Source organism: Echinops telfairi, unplaced genomic scaffold (assembly GCF_000313985.2).
Source record: "Echinops telfairi isolate 266 unplaced genomic scaffold, ASM31398v2 ScPeMD7_7465;HRSCAF=8503, whole genome shotgun sequence".
In the NCBI taxonomy this organism is placed as follows: domain Eukaryota; kingdom Metazoa; phylum Chordata; class Mammalia; order Afrosoricida; family Tenrecidae; genus Echinops; species Echinops telfairi.
Genome location: NW_022111365.1, coordinates 1,539,427 through 1,564,022, shown reverse-complemented (window position 1 = coordinate 1,564,022; position 24,596 = coordinate 1,539,427). Strand labels below are relative to the sequence as shown.

Sequence of the window (24,596 nt, the reverse complement as noted above, 5' to 3'; positions counted from 1 at the left end):
GGGACGGCCTGGAGCACGCGGGCCGCGGCTCGGCGAGGTGGCCTCGGCCTCGGCTGCTTTGGGGAAAGTCCGTCTGATTCTTCACGCATTCTTTGGAGCTGTGTCAGCCCCTCCTACCTCCCCCAAGGCTACGGAATAGTTTTCCGAGGGCGTGTACATCACTCATTCACCAAGACTGACACACAGGACGTGAGGCATAGGGGACCCTGGGGCGGACGTGCGGGCGACGCAGGGGGTCGGCGAGCCAGTGTCCTCAAAGGGCTTTGGGAAGGCTGAGCTCTGCTGATGAGCGATTCGAGTGGGGGCTGGGCTTCTAGAGGGACCCCAGAGAGTTCAAAGCCCACCCAGTTAATAAGAAGGGGCATTCATGAGCTAAAGCTTGGTGTCCCTGCCCCTGATCGGGTCCAAGCCAAAGACCGCTTTCTGGAGACCCCATACAAAGGCTCCTATTTCCAAATACTGTTGGGAATCGGGATAGTGCGGCGAAACCAGAAGCCAGTCACGCTGCTCCGAAGATTTCCAGTTTACTTTACAGCTGTGGTTGAATGGGGAGTCCCATTCTGATAAATTTACTCTCGAATGATCCCGTTCTTTTTACAATGTCATCAGGCACCAGAACTTCATCTCTCCCTTTATAAATAAATGCCCCGAGTGTACTAGGTAAAACTACTAGCCAAACCACCACTACCAGGAACATCCGCAGCCCCCTTGCAGAATTAGTGCATAGCACCATCCTATTTGCGAACTACAGACACTGTAAAAATCATGGCATGATCCTAAATGATTCGTGATTTGCCACTGATCTGTGAGTTATCATAACTGGAGATTGTTTGGATGCACTAATCAATCAGTAAATAGCGAGGAGCATACAGACACCATAGTGTAACTAGCGCCAGGCCTTTAGACCTACTATTGACTCATGTGAATCTTCCTAAGCAGCCGCAGAAAAGCTATTTTAATAGTGGTTTTTCTGATTTCTTAATGTTAAGCTCACCATTTACTGCCCCTGCTGATTTTCAATTCACCTGCTCATCTTCATCAAAACCCAGTTGTGTCTCCTCAAAGTACTAGTAACTAGCAGTTTTCCCAACACCATTCAAAGAGTCAGGAATAGAAAATTCATCTTTGGCTCCTGATTCAATCTCCAGGCTACACACGTCCTTTGGTGACCAGAGGAAAATATGTGTGTGCTGTGGCTTAGATTTGTAAAGGAACAAAGAGTTGCAATCCAGCTGTGTTTCCAAAGGTGCGAGAAAACAATGGTGGGCCCCAGATGACAAGAGGCACTTGGGATCCTGGGACAATCTGGGGGAAATAGCTGGCGGATGGTGCATTTGCAAATCCGAATGAGCAGCAAGGGGAAGCCGATGAGCTCACCCTCTTTTACTCACCGTGACTGCATTGGTGGAAGAACTGAGCAGATCAATACTTTCTTTGGGGATATTTTGTTTTGTTAATGGTGTTTTAAGAACACTCTGGTATTTTTCTAATCCTAAGAGAGCCCGGTGGCATAGTAGATTTCATGCTGGGCTGCTAACTGCAAGGTCAGCAGTTAGGAACCATCTGAAGGAGAAAGATGAGGCTTTCTGCTCCCATAAAGATTTAAGGTCTTAGAAATGCACAGTGGCAGTTCTACTCCTTCCTACAGAGTCACTATGAATCGGGTACGACACAATGGCAGTGAGATTTTTGTTTTGAGTCCTCCTCTATTTTCAAACTCAGTCTTAGAGTAATTCCTTTCTCTCTTCACAGTGTCCGCCTCAATTTACTCCCCCCACTGGCCTAAATATTGCTGCTAGCATCCACCAAATTGAGACACTTGAAAGAGCCCACGGTGAGTAAACCATTAGCACTTTCCACTCTAGGAATTCCTTCTAATTCTTCAACAATGACAACTTGAGCAACCAATCATCTTTTATTTCTAAGCTAGTATCCTTTCTCTCCCTGGTATTGAGTTGATTCCGAATCACAGAGACACTCTAGGACAAGGCAGAACCTCCCTTGTGGGTTCCCAAGACTGTAACTCTTTACAGGAGTAGAAAGCTTCATCTTTCTCCTAAGGAGCACCTGGTGGTTTTGAACTGCTGATCTTGTAGTTAGCAACCTAATGAGTAACCACTATGCGAGCACAAAAGTATAAATATTCCCCTGAAGGAGTGAGATTAGGTAAAGCAAGAAGATTGAAGAGAGAGTCTGGCATTGCCACAGGCCTTCAGAAAAATTAATTGTGGGTGATATTAATTATGAAATTTTATGCTTCCAGAAGTTACACAATGACTCTTGGATTTGTTATAGGGCCCTTGGGACAAGGAACATCAGTAATAAATGATGGAGGTCATTTGATGATAGTTATAGATATAACTGTTATAATGTCTACGAATGCAAATATATGTTGTGGGAAGAATAATGGAATTTGTATGAAAATTAAAGATTATTAAAATTGAATGAAGCACTGGCAGATCCTGTGCAATTCCCATGATAGGCTATAGATCTGACCATTATGATTTACAGGGGATTCATTGGCTGATTTATGGAAGTAGATCTTTAGGCCTTCTAGTGGTTCTCAAGCTTCCTAATGCCGCGACTCTTTAATACAGTTCCTCACGTGGTGGTGACCCCCCAACCATAACATTATTTTCGTTCCTACTTCCTGACTGTAATTCTGCTACTGTTATGAATCAGGCAATCCCTGTAGAAGACTCGTTTGACCCCCAAAGTGGTCGTTGCCCACAGGTTGAGAACCGCTGGTCTAAAAATGCAAAAAGTCAAACTCACTGTAATCTAGTTGATTCCAACTCATAGCAACCCTGGTGGCATAGTGGGTCCCAGGGGGTGCTAACTCCACCAGCCTCTCAGAAAAAGATGAGGCTTTCTGCTCCCAGCAACGTTTTCTGTAGTTTTGTTTTGTTTTTGTTTGTTCGTATTAGGGTGTATCTCAGAGGTGTTATGTCATTGGAGGCCACCCTCAGGAAGTTGTGTTATATTTTTCTGTGTTTTGGTCTATGAAACGCAGGACACATGAACCTATAGGGGCAGAAGAAGGGTTTGGGGGGCGGGGTAGGTACGTTGGTGAGGGAGTGGGGGTAAAAGGGAAATGATCTTCAGGAGTCCAGGAAGAAAACGAATGTTTAGAACCTGATTGTAGTAGCAATTGTACAATTCTGCTTGATCTGATTGAACTATGGAATGATATGCTACGTATGTATTAACTCTCAATTAATAATAAATTAAGCAAACTACCAAAAACTACAGCTCTGGAAACCAACAGGGGCAATTCTACCGGATCCTCTAGAGTGGCTATGGGTCACAGTCTAAAAGCTCCCTTGAAATCCATTCAGCATTGTAGTAACACGAAAGCCTGCATTGGCAGAAGGCTGGCTGAGCAGGAGGAGTACTGGCTAGAAATCAAGGTAGGAATCCTACCACTAAACCACCACTAAATCCTACCACTATTATCTCAGTAAACTGAATAAAGTTCCTGTGTACAGCAGTGGTTCACAACCTTCCAAATGCCACAACCCTTCAGTACAGTTCCTCATGTTGTGGTGACCCCCACCCCAACCATAACATTATTTTCATTGATACTTCATAACTGTAATTTTGCTGCTATTATGAATCAGACGACCCATGTGAAAGGGTCATTTGACCCCCCAAAGGGGTCGCAACTCACAAGTTGAGAACCTCTGGTGTACAGCAATTGAACTTCTTCAAGAAATGGGGTTTATAATATACTGACTTTGGTTCAGAAAGCAAGTTAAAATATTTTCATACGTTTGTAACATTAACAATTCTGCCAAACCTTTCAGTGCTTGTCTTCATTATGTAACTAATTTTGATAAAGAAAATGTATATTCTCTTTAGGACACAGGGCTTTTCATCATGTTTTTATGAATTTCTAGTAACGTTTCTATCTTATATCCTAGAAAATGCCCCATTCCCAAAGCCCAACACTTTAAAGATATTCAATAAATGTTAAACAGATGAACACTCAGTTTTCTGGTTGCTCAGGGCTCCTACTTTGCCCCGAATTCTTTCTAATCCAAAGGTTAAATAAGTTTGACACACTATGTCTATGGAAGATGTACCAAAAACCATCACTGACTCAGCATCTAGAACTGTCCTAAGTTTCTTTGGCAGAGCAGAATTCCCATTCCCCAGCCTTTGAGTTCATGCAGCTTCACTTCTGCCTCAGTTTCCCTACCAGTAAAACAAGATCAACTGAGCCTTGCCTTCTACCTACTCTGGCAAGGCTTTTCATGTGACGTTTCAAGTCACTGATGTTTAAGATCCTCAGGCAGAAATCAACTAAGGAAGTCTTTGTTTTGTTGACGGTGCAGAATTCTGATCTTCATGTCATGCACTTGGGAGAAAACAGAATTGTATTTTTAAGCATTCTTTAAACTTTACGGAACTATATCCAGCCGAGTATTGAAAGTCTTTACACTGGGAAGGAACGACATGTCACTAAGGGGCAAGAAAAAGCTGTGGTGGTGAAAAAGTCACTTTCATATACGAATGTCTTCAAGAACATGGAGTATGTAAATGACATACATTTGCCCCATTATTTATACTCCTCTTCCAACCTCAATTTTTCTAAAAAAAAGTAAAACCGTATCCAATTTAAAACAATCATCAAAGACTGAGTCTCATCCCTCCAGAAGTGGACTGGAGTAAATGATTTGTCTACTCTTAAATATTTACCTTCTCCAAACCAAAGAATCTTTTGAGCTGAGGCTAAGGCATGCTATGTTGAAAGTAGGTGCAAGAACATTCAGACCACTAACGGTTGTTCGAAAATGAGTTTATGACTCACAGACGATTTACTGGTATAAATGCAAGATTTCAAAAAAAAAAAAAAGTCCTCAATGAACAACCTGTCTGAACTGCCTTTGTGGTTGTCTTTCTCTGAGAAAAGGCAACAGTCTCCGTTTGAAGAAACAGACTTCAAAGTTTAACTCTGAAGCTCAGCTCGTAGTTTCTATGTGAGACATTTAGTTGGTAAAAACATATTGGGGAAGAAAAGCGCCTGGGACTTTTCTGTCTACTATTATTGAGCAGCAATACAGCAGAAGATCAGAGATAGGAAGGAAAATTTAACTAACTCCTAATTCAATTTGGCTGCCAAAAGGCACAAGGTCTTAGGGGGAGTTCAGGAGCCCCAGTCAAGATTCCGAACCAGGCTCTCACTCACTGCAAGCTAGTGGATGACCTCACCATAAGCACTTAACCTTTTTGTGTCACAGCCCCATCTCTGTTTCAGGGAATAAAGTCGTGCCTCTCTCCTCCCTCCTCTCCCTCCCCCCCACCCCATGTAATAGAAACCCTTTACCTATTGTTTAGAAGGTACAATAAACAAAGGGTGGGTGATAAGAAGAAGGAAGCCCAGTGGCACAGGGCTGATCTTAGGGGCCTGTTTGTACCTGAAAAATCTACTTTTTTAAAATGTGGGCTCTAATAAGAGGAACTCCAGATTCGAATTTTAACTCTGCCAATTGTCCAAGTCCCTGGGCGGTGTAAATAGTTTGCACTCGACTACTAACCTAAAGGCTTGCAGTTTGAACCCACCCGGGGCACTGCAGAAGAAAGGACTGGCAATCTGTTTCTGTAAAGATGACTGCCAAGAAAACCCGATGGAGTTGCCGTGAGTTGGAATGAACTCAACAATGGCAACAGATTTGGTTGGTTTGAGGCTTTAGGTTTGTTTGTTATTTTATTCACTTAAGTGGGCTGTACAAATGGTTAACACAATTAGTTCTTAACCAAAAAGTTGGACATTGAAGTTCCCTCAGAGGTGCCTTGGAAGAAAGGTCTGGTAATCTACATGCAAAAAGTCAATGATTCAAAGATCCTATAGGGCCCAGTTTTATTCTGACACCCACATGGAATTTCCAGGAACAGTCCACAGCAATTGGTTTTTTAAGTCACTTCAATGCTCCTGAACCTGCATTCCTTCTTGTGTAGAGTGGGGGTGGTAACAGCTCCCACCCTGTGTTAGGAACCAGGTGTTAGGAAAATTATGAGATCATGCACACATAGCACAGTGCCCAGCTCGGAGGAAGTAATAAATGGTAACTCATGATCACCAGGAGTAGATCTAGCCAGGTGCACTATGTAAGAAATTTCTTCGGATCTCTCTATTTGAAGTGCCATTCCTTTGCAGAACAATTGTAGACTCTACTTATTTGAACTCTCTCCTAAGGGCAGAGGAAGAACTAGCAAGTTGGATTTCAAAATCTCTCCAAGTGTCTTCCTGACTCAGGAATCTGTCCCGCTTTGACCTCACCTGATGATTTGTAGTAAAAAGTTGCAAAAAAGCTAATTTAGTTCAGGTTCTGAAGGAGAGTTGCATATTTGGTGCCTCTTTAGAGCCAAGGTCCCTGGATGTTGTAAATAGTTTGCACCCAACTACTAAGTTAGGCTGTGGCCCCTCTGCAGCACCTCAGAAGAAAGACCTGGCAGCTGCTTTCATAAAGATCGTTGCTGTCGGTACTGTGGAATCTATTCAGCCAAGAAAACCCCATGAAGTATTTCTACTCTAACACATGAGGTTGTGAGTCTGAATCAACTCAATGGCAAGTTTTGGGTTCTTTAGATAGAATCCGTGGAGCCCTGGTGGTGTAGTGAGTAGCACGTTGGGCTGCTAACCACAAGGTCAGCAGTTCGAAACCACCTTGAGAGAAAGAGGAGGCTTTCTACTCCTGTCAAGAGTTACAGTCTCAAAATCTCACTCGGGCCACTCTGAGTTGGAATCAATTCAATGGCAGTGAGTGAGATATCACCCTAGGTCTCCAAAGCATGCTAGAGCCGGACTGATCTCAGCCAGAAATCTTCAAGCCCAACCGCCTTACTTATGAATGAAGAGAGTTGAGCTTGAGTCGGGAGCTTGTTCTGCCCAAGGCCACACGTGACTGGTGAAGGGCAGGCTCAGAATGAACACCAGATTCCCTAATCACACTACTGCCTCTCCTTACTTATAGATGTCCTTTTGCAGAAATCCCTGGCATTTGGCTTGGTTTATAACCAGATACCCTTGAGACACAGAGCTGGCTATGACGTACACAGGAGAAGCCGGGTTATTAGACTCAGCTTCTGGACCTGTGAAACTACCCTCTGGACTGGATGTGTTGTTGTCTTTTGGCAAGAACAGTGCAGGATAACCACACTGTCATTCCCGCTAGGAGACAGCTTCGTATGGGCTGAGGGGAGAAAAAGGGTCTGGGTGGGATCTATTGCTGTCTACAGTTTCTTTAGACTATAATTATGAGCCATTCAACTGCATCTGCAGCCCCAACAATGTGAGATGGATTGGCCTGATCCACGGACCAATTGACATTTTCAAATCCCCGAGTTTAGACATCACGTATCCCTTTTGCAGCAAACCAAATTCTGCTAAGACAGGAAAAGAAAAAAAAAAAGTCTGGAGCTGTCAGTCAGGCTACAGGCTACCCCCATAGCCCGGGTCCCTTTGCTTCCCTGCAGCCTACGAAGTGTGTTTTCTAGGACTGCCTTGCCCTCTGGGCTCTGGATAAGGTGGAATAGAGACTACCCTACAAGCCTTTGGGGGGTGATGCAATTTGGATTCAATTGAAGTCCTCCTAAATTGGCCTCTGGAGGAGGTAGTGGAGTGATGGCATTAGCACAGATGGTATAAGAACCAATGTGCTTTCATTACCTGGCAGAAACAGAGGACCAGTCCCCAATCAAGAAAAGTCATTCCCAGAAGAGCAGCATCCTGGCCCACTCCCCAGGCTGCAGGTGCCTGCGTCTGGGTGGAAGGCGATTTACCCGGCTTTTCTTTTGAGTTCCAAAGACAACTAATTCCAAAACAGATGTTCTCTGCGATTGTGGTTTGAATCTTAAACTAAGGTAATTTCGCTGTGGAATCTTCCCTCTCCCTGCCTCCCTCTATCATTTTGAAATGCCAAGTCAGTTGTCCCAAAGGACAAACACGAACACCCTAGAGATAAAGAAGCAGAGATGGATGGACAGTCAAGCAGAGGAAGCAGATAACACTGGAAGAAGTGATAGCCCTGGCAGGAAAAGGGACCTCGGCACAAGAGGAAGCAGGAGAAAGGGCTTCCTCTGAGGACAATGGAAGAGCTAGGGGATGAGGGGAAAGAGGGTGTTCCTGACATTCTGAGGACTTAAATCCCTAAGACTTAGCCAGTAACTTAGCCAGTATCTCCACAGAATTAAGGCCTGGTAACTTAGCCAGTATCTTCACAGAGCCAATTATACAATCCTGCACAGCCAAAGAGTCCCGGGACTGCAACAGGATAAGCCAATGGGAGATCCTCATGCTGGAAGAGCAGCAAACAGTAAAAGGTGGAAGGGATGTAAAAGGGTCTCCTGGGGTCACAAAGGGCAGGTCAAGCTGAAAATCTATGCAGACTCAGGGAGTCTTTCTCAGTCTTTTTCCCACATGGTTATTTGTTTATATGCGAAGAATTTCCCTCTCTCAGAAGCGTTCACCCTACCCCCACATGACATCTCCTTTCTGCCTGGCAACCTGAGCGCATCTCTAGTATATATTCCTATATGTATGTCCCTGAAGGCCAAGGAGCACTGGCGGCATAATGGTTACAAGGTGGGCTGCTAACCAAGAGGTTACGAGTGGCTGCTAACCAGGCACTCTGCAGGAGAAAGATGCGGCTTTCTACTTCTGTAAAGAGTTACAATCTGGGAAAGCCACAGAGGGATTTCTACCCTGTCTTACAGGCTCACTGTGACTCAGGAACGACTCGATGGCAGTGACTTTGGTCTGGTCCCTACAGGCCAGTTACCATTTGCTGGTCATTATTATAACCAACAATATTTAGCTCAAAATAGAATGAATTAACAACAACAACAAAAAGTAAGAGCTCAAAAAATTATATTGAACAATCTTATTGATAAACATAAAACTTCCTAAAACCCCAAAGACAGCCATCAGGAAGTAAAATCCAGATAGCAGTAATTTTATTAGGTTGCTATTGTTTTTTTGGCTAATGTGAGACTCAAAGTTGCCCAGACTTTAAGACTACAAAGCCAATGAAGTGACTCTTTTCTAATCACAAAGTTTTATAAAATTTTATTCTGTTCTTCCCATCTCCCTGCTCCCATCTCCATAAGGGAAAATGTTGTCTATAGTCAGCATATGCATTTTGTTTTTCATTTGAGTGTGTAATTAGTATAGTTACTTGTGAAAATGCCATTTGGTATGCCACAAAGCAAACACATTATTTATAGTCAATTGTAACATTTGACACAGTGCAATTCATAATTCTCAGACTGTTTCTCAGAAATACCTCCAAGAACTTATAAATTTCAAGTGTAATCTTTTATTTCACTGATTGTCATAAAGATAAAGATGCACAATGGCTATATACATTACGCAAGATACTGTAAAGGAAATATATGGAACGAACCTAATTGTTGCCAACTCTGTGACAAAGAACAGACTGTTAACGTATCATACAAGGAGCCCAGTGCCTGCTCAAAGTAACTTCCACCTTCTCAAATTCACCATCACTGGGCAGGTCTTCAGAAGCAATGCATTTTGAAGTATACCTTTTTGCCATGCAGGCATCCCCTATAACAGTGGTTCTCAACCTGTGGGTCATGACCCCTTGTGGGGGGTCTAACGACCTGTTCACAGGGGTCACCCAGTACATAAGAGTAGCAAAATTACAGTGATGAAGTAGCAACAAAAATAATTTCATGGTTGGGGGTCACCACAACATGAACTGTATTAAAGGGTTGCGGCATGAGGAAGGTTGAGAACCACTGCCCTACAATAAGAGGAGGATGGGTTGGGAGGGGGAGTTAAGAGTAGGAATGGAAGAGAGGTTGGGAATAGATCTTGAGTATAGATGGGTATGGGAAGGGCAGGGAGAGTCAACCAAGCTACAACTCTAGCAGGTCGAACAGAAGCATAAAGAAAGCCATGGTGTTGCTTTTGCTGGATGGATTGTGCCGGCCTTCTACTCACTACACTGAATATTTGGCTCTGGTACTGGATAACCAAGATGTAGCTGAAAAGTTGGCTGTTCTTAACTTCGAGATCCAAGGAAAGAATGGACTTGGTTAGGGTTTATCATTGCTGTGGAGATGTGAGAAATGATAAGCATATATCATTTTACATCACTTTCTCCAGATCTATATGATAGGGCCAAAAGAAACTAAATGGGTCACCTCACCACCTACCATTAGCCAATCTATCCAGCATTCCTTCATCGTGGTCACCGACAAATATCTCAGTCAAGGATGGAGCCCTATCTTTCCTTAAGGACTCTTCACTGAACAAATAACTGTGCCCTAATAACTGTGTCCTAATGAATCAATATTAACTTTACCTCTGCCAATGTTAAGTCTAACAGCAGAGGATTTGAAATGCACAACACTTTGTAAACACCTATTTCGTATCTCTTCTTTTATACACTCTTCTGGAAAAGTGTGTGTAGAATCTGCGTTTGATGGATATGCTAGATTAGAAATGAATAAAACAATCGTTGAGAATTGACTGAGCACCAAACATGCAATTGATATAAAGCTGCGAGATGGAAACCACGCCAAGAATCCCAGCTTCTCGGCTCATATTTAATTCTCTTTTCTTAAAGGGCCAAAACGTGAGGCAGTCTTTGTTCATTTACAGAAAGCCAGCTGTGCGCTCCCTTCACATCATGCATCATCACGTGGGAAGAAGCTGGAATGTAGTGGATGGTCCGGTGATGACGCCTGAGGTGGGGAGACCCCAGCTCACATCTCATCTGTCGGGGCTGGCTCCCGTACAAGAAAATGCATCTTCCTTCCTTTGAGTTGTAGATGGAGAGAGAAGGTAAACCTACATGTGTGGTGTGTAAGAAGTCACCATTCAAACAGCCAGGCCAGGGAAACGCTTGCAAGCCTTGTGGGGATGGAAGCTGATAGGTAATGACAGGTAACATGGAGAATTAAGAAAGTAGAAAATAGAGAAGTTGTTCCTTAATGGAAATGTATTTCATCAGATTGATCAGAAACATGTGTTTCCCCCAGAATGGGAAACCATCTTGAAAGAGTTCATCACCAAAAGGTCTTACGCGGAAGCATCATAAGGGACGCGCTGGGGAAGGAGAGCAGAGGCGGGGAAGTGTGGCTGGGAGAGCTGGCAACAGACCATGAGAAGAAAGAACAAGTCAGCTCTCTTGTGGCAGGTTCCCAGGAGAGAGCCCTTTCCAGGAATTAAAAATTCAAAATCATGTTGAGAATTTTTTAAAACTCACACATGCGATGGTCTTTTCTTTCAGGGAATTCCAGAGCACCGAGAGAGGCCAGATGGCTGGCCACAATCATTCAGCTTCACAAAAGGCCGGGCATCCACATCAAGATCCCACTTTTAGTGAGTTCATTCTTCTCTGGCAGAGGGGTTCTGTTTTGTTTTTGTTTTTTTCAGAGAGGATTTTTAAATGGAATAAATTGAGTTTGGGAAATAATGACACAATTCCAAATACATGCCCTTTGCGCTCAAATAGGCTACACAAAAGCCTAGCATTTCTTATCAAATGAACAATCAGGCTTGGGTCACCTGACTAAACCGAATACATTTAAATGCTAAAATAATTGGGGAGCCAATGTCACAGAGGTTGAGGATGCAAGTTGTGGCAAGCGAGAGTGGCAAGCTCTATTTTAGCTTAGCCCTTCTCCAGCCCTCAGCCCTCACAGCACTTAATTACTTCACCTGTAGAATGGAGTTAACAGTGCCCAGACCAGAGTTGAACAGACTATGAAATGCAGTAATGCAAAGTGCTTTGCAACATGCTTGATGCAGAATGGACATGCAATAATACTTAGCTACCAATATTGAATTAAAAAAAAAAAGACACCACAATGGTGTGCATAAGGAAACTTGCCCCCCCCCCCCCACACACACACACTGGAATACCATGCATCACTAAAAAGCAATGCTGAGCCACAAAGCACCTCATGGCACAGCTCGTTCCCATCTTTTATTTTCCTTGGCTAGCTCATTCTTTGGGATAGCAAAATTTTCAGCTTGACTTTTGCTGTGAACTAGAATCTCCAGCTATCTCTATTCTTGACAGGTTCCGTTATTTTCCTTAGAGAGTTCTGGAACTGGAATCCAGATGGATTTCACTTGTTGGTGTCTTGAGCGGTTACATAAAAACACTTTAGAGGAAGGTGTCTCCCAGCTTCCCCTGTAAGTCGCACCTCCACTGCTCTTGGTTTTGCCCTCTGGCAACACACACTTGGCTATTTAGGGAGTATCAGCTACACTCATTTGCATTCTGGCACTGCCAACCCCTGTCCCTTTGCCATGAAGGCTGTCAGCATGGGGTACACATAATCTCCTCATTACATGTCCACTCCATTTGGCAAGATCTATCCTTAGGATAGCAAAGTAATTGATTTTGGAGGGAGTGGGGGTATAGTTAGGTCACTGAACCTCATCTCCAAGCTGATCAAAGTGTAGTGTAGCCCTGCCTTTTCCAACAACCTAGCAAATAAATGATGGGGAAATCCTCCAATGTGCATAAGGCTAGATCATTCTTTCTCTCTCTCTAGTAACTCTGGGGAGATTTGGGCACTGATCCTGCATACACAGTACTGTTCTTGTTCCTTTTTTCTCTCTCTACAGAGCAGCCTTGAATAGCTCTGTCTAAAATTATAAGCAGGGGCAGCCCTAGGCTCCAAGAGATCAGAGCCCTCATGCTGGGCCGGAACAAAGACCCCGCTTTTCCCCAACAATTAGCCCTGCAAAAAGGACATCTATCTCCCTCTATTAAAACCACCACGTGCCTTCAAGTCAGACCATTGTGAAGCTAATTAAATAACACGCCTCTCTCCCCATGCAGGTCTCCTGATTAGCTGTCCTCTGTCCAAACCTCTGCAAAGGCCAATGTTCCCAGTCCCTGACATCCCCCATTACTAATTGCTAGCAATTGAAAAGTCATCCTGATCAATAGTGCCGCGCTTGTTTATGCATCACACACCATCATTACCAGTATTTCAGCTTCCAGCCATTTCTAACTTAGATGCATAGATAAAATGTGTGTTGTTATTATTTTTCAAACAAGTCATTTGAGAAAGGAAGTTTCCGTCAAGATGGGAAATCTGTGGTGGGGATGCACTCCCATTACAGTGGGAAAGTACTGCACCTGAGAACTGTTGGGAAGGACTTTCACAAAAGATGTGGCGTCCCAGAAGACAAAAGGGCCAGAAGCAGCCCTCCACTCTTTGTAAAAGTGCTCAGACCTCAGTGAAAGAAGGGCAAGGTGTCTTGGAAAGGTATAGCATAGAAGACAGTGGTTCTCATTCTTCCTAAATGCCGCAACCCTTTAATACAGTTCCTCATGTGGTAGTGACCCCCAACCATAAAATTATTTTCGTGGCTACTTCCTAACTGTCATTTTGCTACTGTTATGAATCTCGCCACCCCTATGAAAGGGTCACTCGGCCCCCAAAGGGGTCATGACCCACAGGTTGAGAACCACTGAGAGATCAGAAATAATAGAAAACATTTCGCCAACTTAAAAAAAATGCTGTAAAAATAATATACTATGCCTCAGATCAAATTCCTTCAAAGACTCTTTATTACCAATAAGATAAAATCCAAAGTTTGTAAGGCAGCTTAAAGTCCTTAAATGTCAAAAACTAGGGGTTTTCCATGGGTTCAGTTGGCTTGTTCCCAGTCAGAGATTTTGCCTCTTTTATCACAGATATACTGAATCTAAATCTACATTTTAACACCTCACCACATGATTCTTCCATATACATAAGAATTCAGATTCAGTATATCTAGGGTGGAAATGCAAAATATATCAGCAAGGGGCCAATCCAGAATAAACCAGCTCAAAGCTTTGGTGCTGGCCATTCAAATCCACCCAGGAGCTGGAGATCTACTTCCAAAAGAAAACTCAGTAACTCAAAACCCAGGGCCACCAAGTCAGTCTCTAGATCCTGACTCAGAGTGAGCCTGTAAGATGTAATAGGAGCCCTGGTGATGTAAAGGTTACCAGTTGTGCTGCGACCCACAGTTGGAAACCACCAGCAGCTCCACAGGAGAAAGAAGGGGTGATCTATTCTCAGAAAGAGTCACAGCCTTGGAAACTCACAGGGGCAGTTCTACCCTGTCCTACAGGGTCACGATGAGTCGGTATTAAATGGATGGCAGTGAGGGAGAGCAGAGTGGAACTGCTTTGTGGGTTTCCGAGACTCTCATTCTTTATAGGTGTAGACGGCCTCATCTTTCTGTCCCCCAAAGAAGACAGCCATTGTACATTCTTTACAGTTCTACTCTAGCACACCAGTCCACTCAACAGCAACTGGTTACATTTCTGTTGCATTTCACTTTCTTCCCACCGAAGCATCTTGTTCTCTAACATGCTGGACTGGGTGATGGTTTACACATTTGTGACTTTTTATGTGCCTTTCCATTGTCTCAACGTCCTGACGAACCTATCCCACATACCTGTTTAAATTCAACAGCAAGCATCACCTTCCCTGTGAAGGTTTTCTAGACCCACCCAGATAAACTCAGAGCACTGCCTCCTCTTCACTCTCACACAACACACCACCTTCAAGCCCGCACTTAGAGCCTTCTGGTGTAGCACTTACAACGCTCCTCAAATAATTCATTGCTGCTCAGGCAGGACCATATTTTATTCAAATTAGAAACCCCAGTTTACAACACAATGACTTCGACTTAGTAAATGCATAGTTGAAAGAATCTACTACTGAATAAATGAGTAAGTGAATGGAAAAGAATGAAGAAAATGAAAAACAGGATAGCTCTTCCCTAGAAAACGTTATCCAGGGTGGCAGAGTCAGATCTGCTTCCAGCTTCATTACAGATGGCGTTGTGTGCTTGGAAAAGGGACCCTTATTCTACAGCTTGGTTCTCTCCATTTAAAATGATCTCAGATCTCATACACTTGCACATACACACACTTTTCAGAAGCAATGTTTTTAAAATAATAAAAATGGCAGATGACTAGGCCAGCCATTTCCTAAACCTCCTTAATAATTCAGAACTTAACTTTTCAGACTAACATAGCTGAGGTTTCTAGTTCATTTACTCTTGAGAAGCCTTTCCTACAATGTGTGTTTGCAAAGTCTCACCGATCTTCTTGGACATCTGTACAGATGAGTGGTTGACTAAAACATAAAGTCATCCCAAATAGAATTTAAGTTTCCAATGAAATACTCTTGGGCTTCAAAATTAGCATTGGGGGGGGGGGGGCAGAGATGAAGTACTTGGCAAAACAGCTTTTGAGCACTGCAAAATCCCCCAAATTTGAAGCAGCCAAAGTCATTGAATGATTTCCATCCCTAAAACATAAAGCCTTGTAGCAAAAGTCACTGTCTGGTGATGATTGCATGCTTTAGATGTTGTTCATGATGTCATTTGGAGTGAGTTCTTTCCTAAGCATTTTGCCACCACAATGTCAACTTCAAACTGTTGTGTTTTCTCGGTAGTTAAAAGTATATAGACAGTGAAGTCATGGGACAAAGAGGCAGATTCCATGAGCACGCGACAATAAGCAATCCTATTTGCAGCAACCATGCCCTCCAATCTGAGACTAAGGGAGAAAACACTGCCGTTCATTTAGCAGTCACTATGTTCGGACAAGACCAACACAGATAAAATCATGCTAAAGTGGAATGCCTGCTTTATAATGGTTGTAATGGATTGGCTGTTGTTAAAATTATACTCTTGCTGGCAGTAAGCTCTTCATTATTCTTATCACAGTTGGCACCATTCTCAAATCCTCTTTAAGAAAGTCTAATTCAAGACCTTCAGAATATGTGGCAAATAGACCAGTAAATAAAAATAGAGATGTATTTTATATAGACTTGATTCCCCAATATGATGCTTAGCATAAATCAAAGTAGCCATTAATACATAAACTAATACTGTTTAATTTTTCAAGGGCAAAGCAAACTACATAGTAGAAATAAACCATTAACATAAAGATAAACAAAGAACATAAGAGAAAAAGAAGAATCATCAGACATGACTGAAAGTGTGAATGCCACAGAATAGAAAAATCACATGAATGCATAAAATAAGAAATACGTCTTGGAAGAATAAGCTGAGGTGCCCTCATGGCACTGTGAGGTAAGCATTGCACTGTTAACTGCAAGCGGGTGGCTCAAACCTCCCACCCTCTCCTCTAGATAAACATGTTGGGCTGCTAATTGCAAGGTCAGCAGTTCAAAACCAGCAGCCAGTTCCATAGGAAAAAGACGAGGCTTTCTACTCTTGTAAAGAGTTATAGTCTCAGAAACTCACAGGGGCAGGTCTACCCTGTCCTATAGGGTGGCTATAAGTCAGAATTCATTCAACAATGGTGAATTTGATTTCTATCTGCTCCTGTAAAGATTTACAGTCTCAGAAACCCGAAATACAGTTGCTATGAATCAGATTTGGGTGTTGTTTTGGCTAACTGCCAGGCCAACTATTCCAAACCACCAGCCTCTCATCGTGGGCGGTGTTCTGCTCCCATAGAGTTATGGTTTCAGAAATCCTCTGGAGCAGTTCTCCTCAGAATCAACTCAAAGGCAATGGGCTTTGGGTACTGAATAGAATATATTAGGTGGGTCAAAAATAATTACTCTGTATCCAATGGAGTTATTGAGCAATATTTGAAGGCATAATGTGGACAAACCAAGGCACACAAGAGACTTCTCATTAGGAGGGAAAAGAGCTCAGAACTGACTGTAAGGAGGAGTCCTGTTGGTAGTTCATGTCAGGATATACAAGTTACCAACTTATGTAAGCAGCATTCTCTGAAGTAAATTCACTATGTAATTCTGCAAACTAAATCTCTTTGAAGACTAGTCAAAAGACACACATTTCACCTGATTTTTATAGACTGATAAGCCACCAGGAGCTCTGGTGGTTTAGTGTGTTACACAGTGGGCTGCTAACTGAAAGGTCAGCAGTTCAAGCCCATCAGCTACTCCATAGGAGAAAGATGAGGCTATCTGTTCCCATAAAGACTTTAGACTTTGGAAACCCTCTGTAAGGTTACTATGCATCAGAATAGACTGAATGGCAATGGGTTTTGGTTTTGTTTGTTGTTTTCATTTCGACCAGATATTTCATTTATTTTTATATAATAATTTTGATCCTAAGTTAAGTCATATCTTTAATATAGTAAACAATATAACTATGAATAACAATTTGAGCCTATATCTTACTTATTTTAAACGGTTGTTTTTATTCATTTTATTGGGGCTCATACAACTCTTATCACAATCCACACATATATCAATTTTGTAAAGCACACTTATACATTCGTTGCCCTCATCATTTTCAAAACTCTCGCTTTCCGCTTGGGCTCCTGGAATCAGCTCCTCATTTTTCTTTCACCCCCCTCCCGCCCAGCCCCCCGCAGGGTTTTGGTTTTATAGACTTTGGATTATTTTTAGAGTTCTAAGTGCCAAGCCTTAGAAGTAACTGTGAATAAGCACCACTGCTTTATGCCGACAGAAATAACAGTAATGCCTTGAAACGTGGCCAAAACACTGCCATTGTGAGCTCACAGCACTTTGAAGAAATTGTCACAGGGCTATGGAGCCGAGCCTTTCCACATGTGTACATTTGTCCAGGGTCGAGAGACTCTGCAGTGTTTGGCACAACTCTGATCCAAGTTGTCTTTGCGAAGTACTGAAGACACACATACGTTCAAAACTTCAAAGTACTCACCTGTCCAATATCTCTGTCACCTACCACTCAAAGCAAAACCTTTCAAGGAGGTTCTTTCCTGCCAAGGACTTTGTCACATTGGCTGAAATTTTTAATCAACCTTTGATCACTTATGTATCAGACACTACAGTCGTTATTTTCCCACCAAGAAAGCATGTCTGTGGTGAGAGGGAGGAGAAACACCAGATAGTAGACAGGACACCAATTCCCACCAATCTCCACTGAGAATAAGAACAAGCTGAGCGGCACTGGTGTGGATATAGATCGTGGCATTCCACATCCCGGGTCTGCCTGAGCTCAAGAGGAGGAGGGAAACTGGTGTTGGGAATTCTGGAAAAGGCGAGGAAGGACTCAGCTCTCTCTTCCCAAGGGAACTACGGAGCAAGGGAAACTGACACGAAGCGAGTGCTCCTTGTCTGCTCCACGGCTCCCTCACAGCTGCAGCAGGAACAGCATTGGGAAGCATTAGAAACACAGAGCAGCTGGTCACAAACACATCTTTAAAAATTTTCCCCAATTATATATTTATATAGCACTTTTGCAACAACTGTGTTCTTAGGTAGCAGTAAAAATCTACAAACAATACATTCTGGGAAACGCTCCATTGTTCTAAAGCCACACCCCCCCACCACCTTCCCAAAGGGCTGCTGAGCACCTGCAAGAAGAGAGAAAAGACCCAGAGGCCAAAAGAAATAGGTGGCACAAGGACTTGGTGCCTTGATCAAAGGGGTACTCAGTAGGAATGCTTTCAAGACAAGAGATTGTTCCACTTTGCATGGATTCACAGAGGTGATTCTCCAAAGATGCCCAAGTCACACAGATGAATAAAATTAAATTCTTAAGGTAAAATTTGTAGATTTAGGGTGATTGTCAGACAATCGTTTATGACTTTCCTTGAAACAAATACTCCATGATAAGACAAGCGAAGTAAATGAGCAATATCAATACTAATATTTTGGGCAAATAAGCTCACATTCAATGACACTTACTCAAATAACTCATAGCATTATCTTTAAATGATCCTAGAAAAGAGTTCTGACTTTTTTTCTTCTTCGTGGAGTTCAAATATGCTGAAGTAGCTTAAAATGAAATACTTTTCTTTTGGTTTAATTACAATGCAGCTGTTGAACAAAGAGGGCTAAGGCTCCTATCTCAAGCCAAACTTACTACCATTAAATCAATCTGACTCATAGTGTCTCTATAGGACAGAGTAAAACCGCCCCTGTGGATTTCTGAGACGCTAAGTCTTTACAGGAGTAGATGAAAGTCACTATACATAAAAAACTAAGCCGTTAGCATAATGAGGACTGTTGAAGAATCCTTAATATAAATGATTACTTGTGCCATAGGTTAAAAGAGGACACTCATAAATATAAATGGTCTATATAGGTGCGGTCACCATTAGTCAAAATTGAGTCAATAGAAATGAGTTGAGTTGAGCTGCTGTAGATATTTGGAGTCTCTGAGTCGTACAAACAATTAAGGTGGTAAGCTGTTAACTAAAACATTAGAAGCTCAAGCCCACCCAGAGGCATCTCTAAAGAAAATCTGGCAATCTAGTCCCATCTGCTCTTTTTCTGCTAGTAAAGATGAGCATCCAGCTCTTTACCAGATACCAAACTCCCTGCCATGAAGTCGATGCTGACTCATAGTGACCCTATAGGGCAGAGTGGAGCTGCCCCCATGATTTTCCAAGACTGTAACTGTTTACATGAGTAGAAAGCACCATCTTTCTCCCAAGGAGCAGCTGGTGGTTTTGAACTGCCAACCTTTTGGATCACAGCTCAATGTATAACCATTATGCCACTAGGGCTCTTTTTAATCGACATCTACTACAGCTAAAAAAAATTAGCCACTGAAAACTGATGGAGTACTTTGACACATGTGGTTGCCATGGCCAAGTTGATTTCAACAGCAAGTGGCAAACCGATAACGTGGTTATTTAAAATCTATGCACACGATGGTGGAACAATCAGATACCACATGCAAAGGAATGACATTTGACCTAAAAGTTCACACTGTAAACAAAAAGTAATTAAAAATGGGTCAAAGACCTAAATGTAATAGATTAAGCAGTGAAGCTCATAAAAGAAGCCAAAGGAGGAAAGTTTCATAATCTTGAATTGATAACGATTTCTCAGATTCAACTCCAAAAGTACAAACAGAAAAAGAAAATAAATATAACTGAACTGCAACAAAATTTAAATTTTGTGCAATAAATTATACTATCAAAAAAGTAAAATGACAACGTCCATGGGGAAAAAAATGTTGGCAAATCATATATTTGGTAAAAGACTTTTGTCAATAATTTAATAGCAAAAAGATAACCTAATTTTGATAGTTCTCAAAATAAGATATACAAATGACTACCGAGTGCATGAAAGAATTTGCAAGATAATTAATCAAAAAGGAAACAAGTTATTACTTCATATATACTATAAGACTTTAAGCAAAAAAATAAGCAATAATAAGCATCAGTGAAGATATAGAAGAATTAGAACATTAGTAAATTGCTAATGGTAAATTGCTGATATAAAATGGTTAAGCTGCTATGAAACACAGTCCAATAGTTCATTTAGAAATTAAACACAGAATTAATTTACCCTAAGACTCAGCAATTAAATGCCTATGTCTATAACCAGAAAATATGAAAACATATCATGCAAAACCTTGTACATAAATGTTCACAGGAAGGTCAGGCAGAAAGAAGGAAGTGACCATAATGATCTACATATAACCCCCTTCGAGAGGGACAGACAACAGGAAAGTGGGTTAAGAGAGACACTAGTTAGTGTACGACATCAAAAAAAATGTATAAATTATTAAGGGTTCATGAGGGAGGGAGGGTGGGGAGGGGGGAAATGAGCTGATACCAAGAGCTCAAGTAGAAAGAAAATGTTTTGAAAATGATGATGGCAATATATGTACAAATGTGTTTGACACAATGGATTTATGTATGGATTGTGTTAAGAGCTGTACGAGCCCCCAATAAAATGATTTTTACAATAAAATAAATGTTCACAGAAGTATTGATAATAGCCCCAAATGGAAATAACCCCAATGCCCATCAACTGATTATGGAAAAATAAAGTATAGTATATCCATTAAGTAGAATATTATTTAACAACAAAAAGGAATGAAGTTCTGATAAATGCTACAACATGTATCATGACTTGAAAAAGTTTGAAACATGAGAATCTTGGAAACATTATATTGATTGACAGAAGTCACTCACAAAAGGACACATACTGCTTGATTCTACATAAAAAAAGAGGTAAGTGTATAGAGGCAGAAATTGGACTAAGTGTAGGAAAGGTGGGGGAGGAATGGAAGATAAACTGTTAATATGTGTAAGATTTCATTTAGGAGTGTCGAAATGTTCTAAAATCATAAGGATGGATACCCAACACTAGGAATATACTAAAGGGACATTACGTTGTACACAGTAAATGGGTGAATTATAGCATATATAAATTATATCTCAAAAAGAAATTATATCTCAATAACACTGTTGAAGAGAAAAGCCAAAAAAACCTACATTGCTTGAGGTGAAAATAAGACAGATAAAAGCAGGAGACATATTTCCTATCTTCCAGAAGGTTTGCCCCATGGAGTGGATGAACATCATCTCAAGACCATTTGCTTAACCAAAGTTCAGTGAAAAAACGCCTAACATTTCTATGACCTTCTATTCTAAACTTCCTAAGTGGCTAAGAGAGAGGCTGCCCGGGAAACTCCATATGAAACCTAAAAATATTATCTCCTGGCTTCATAAACACTGGGAGCACTAATGAAGTGAGGCGCAGCAGACCTGGGGAATGGAACATATCACTCCAGCTGGGAGGCAGAGTGGAATGGAAGCCAGGGTCTGGAGACGAGAAAGGGGCAGATTAGGGCCAGGAGGTGAACCTCAGCAGAGGGCAAAGAGAGAAAGAATAACAATGAACTAAGATACATAAAGCAGAGCAAGAATGGCCACTATTCTAAACATCAGCAAAACAACTCTTTTCAAAGCTGGGTCCTGGTTCTGCTGCTCATTTGGACAAATAAGGACTCCTTAAGGAAAACGGCGACCTTGACTTTCACTACTTTGGAAGGAAGTCATAGGAATGAACAAGGGGTGGGATTCGTACTAAGCAAGTTAAGCACAGATTGACATGTGCACCCTTCCCAATTGGCAGTAATTTCACCTGGGTGTCACCATATCACGACCTTTGAGGACAGAACTAACACCCTACTTTGATGCCTCAAGACTTGTGCAGCATAAGCGCTCAATAAATACATTGACTAAATAGAGAGGGGCAGAATCTCACTGTCATGGAGTCAATGCTGACTCATAGTGACCCCCGGTGGGGTTTTGTTTTGTTTTGAAACTGTAACTGTTTACGTGAGTAAGAAGCCCAGTTTTTCCTCCTCAGAGCTGCTGGTGGTTTTGAACTGCTAACTATGCACCAGCACATAACCACTATACCACCAGAGATCCTAGAGGCAGATAGAATAGAGGTGTCCTTATATAACTGTGGCAGTGATACTTCAGTGGTAGAATTCTTATTTTCAATGCGGGAGAACGACATTAAATTCCTGGCCAGTGGACCTTCTGCACAGTCACCACCCACCTGTCAGTGGAGGCTTGCTGTGGAGGCTTTCTAATTGGTGATTTCCCAGCAAAGACAGACTTGGAAAAGAAGGGATTTCTGAATACGAGCCAATGGAAACTCTATGGATCCCAGTGGTCTCATCCACATATGATTAAGGGAATGACCAAGGACCAGATATCATTTTGTTTGATCGTTTATGAGATAGCCCTATCAGGGGCTGGCTTGATACAGTTACTAAGATAACAGATTCTAAACCAGTCAAAATCATTGATAATTCATATTGATACATGCTGTATATAAAAACAACAGACCTTAAATTGGGCCTATGAACATTTAGGCACTTTGCTAGGCACTAGAAACTTGACAAAGAAAAAATACTTGCCCTCAAGGTTGGGCTGCTAACAGCAAGCTCAGCAGTTTGAAACCACCCTTGGGAGAAAGATGGGTGAAAATCTCTTGTAAAGTGGTAGTCTCAGACTCTCACCGCGGCAGTTCTACCCTGTCCTATAAGCTATGAGTCGGCATCAATTCGGTAGCAGCCAGTGAGAAGACTATACTAAAGAGCTGTGGAGGTACAGTGGTTAATCATGGGCTGCTAACCAAAAGGCTGGCAGTTCAAACCCATCAACTGTTCCTAAGAAGGAAAATGAGGCTGTCTGTTCTGTAAAGATCTATAGTTTTGGAAACCCCTGGAGTAGTTCTACTCTGTCCTATAGTGTCCCCATAAGTTGAAAATTAACTTTTTGGCAGTTTTTTGTTTAAGACTGTTTCTCTGATCATAGACTAATGAAAAGTGTTTGAGGCTCCCTGGTGGTGCAGTGGTTAAGCACTAGGCTGCAGAAAAGTCAATAATTAGAACCCACAGTGACTCAAATCCACCAGCAGCTCCTTGGGGTAAAAGTTATGATAGACTGCTTCCATAAAAATTACAGACCTGGAAACCCTATGGAGCAGTTCTATTTTGTATCACTGAGCCACTGTGATTCGGAATCAACTGGACCGAGCCTTGTAACAACAGAGTCCAAGCAGGCTCTTCTATTGGACTTGACCATTTTAAAAAATATTATTTTATTGATGCTCATACAGTTTTTATCACAATCCATACATCCATCCATTGTGTCAAGCACATTTGTACATTTGTTGCCATCATCTTCAAAATGTTTTCTTTCTACTTGAGCCCTTAGTATAAGCTCATCCCCCCATCCTCCCAAATGAGTTCTTTTTTTTTTTCTTTAATCATTGTATTGGGGGCTGACACAACTCATCACAATCCATCTATCCATCCATTGTGTGGACTTGACCATTCTCTAGAATAATAATATCGTAGAGATTTTAAGCTAACTTGAACCAACTGTCTCCCACTGGACAACAAACAAAAACAAATCCTTACCTACACAAGGAACAAAGAAGAAGGCATCAATAATAATAAGTCAGTTTTCTAATTGTATTTACTAATTTACCAAGGTAGGATAAAGGGTAAAAACCAGGTGACAAAGGCAGGGGAGAAATTCATGAGCTCAGCTGTGACTGCCACTGCAATGCTGTGAGCGTCAGAAAGAAGCCCTGCTCCATTCTTTGCCATCCTTGTAATTATTCTTATGCTGGAGCCCATTGTTAAGCAACTGGGAATCCGTCTCATTGAGGAGCTTCCTCTTTTTGGCTGACTCACTACTTTACCATGTATGATATCCTTTTCTAGGGACTAGTATCTTCTTTTTAAAAAGAAATAATTTAATTATTTTATTGGGGCTCTTAAGGCTCTTATCACAATCCATACATCCATTGTGTCAAGCACATTTGTACATATGTTGCCATCATCCTTTTCAAAACATTTGCTTTCTACTTGAGCCCTTGGTATCAGCTCTTTTTTTCCCTCCCTCCCTCATGAACACTCGACAAATTAAACATTATTACTTTCCTATCTTATAGTGTCCGCTGTCTCCCTTCTCCCATGTGTCTGTTGTTCATCACCCTGGGTGGGTGGGGTGTCTTGGGGAGGTTATAAGTCAATCAATGAGATCAGTTCCCTCTTTCTCACCCCACCTTCCCCCTACCCTCATGGTGTGCCACTACTTCCATTATTGTTCCTGAGGGATTAATCTATCCTGGATTTTGTGTGTTGAGAGCTCTGATCTGTTCCAGTGTATATGCCGTGGTCTAGCTAGATTTGTTTTTGTTGTTTTTTAAATCGTTTTATTAGGGGCTCATACAACAATTATCACAATCCATACATACATCAATTGTGTAAAGCACATTTGTACATTCATTGCCCTCATCATTCTCAAAACATTTGCTCTCCAATTAAGCCC

The 24,596-nt window shown here is 41.9% G+C and overlaps 1 protein-coding gene and 1 long non-coding RNA gene across 2 annotated transcripts in view; one reads left to right on the top strand and one right to left on the bottom strand.

Annotated features, from left to right (window-relative positions):
• The window catches only part of ETS1 (ETS proto-oncogene 1, transcription factor), a 156,956-nt gene that overhangs the window by 75,246 nt on the left and 57,114 nt on the right, over window positions 1–24,596 (bottom strand). The window lies entirely within an intron of this gene.
• Window positions 10,720–11,450, top strand: LOC123520906. Its single transcript, XR_006679419.1, has 2 exons — window positions 10,720–10,816; window positions 11,265–11,450. It is a non-coding gene; the product is annotated as an uncharacterized LOC123520906 (long non-coding RNA).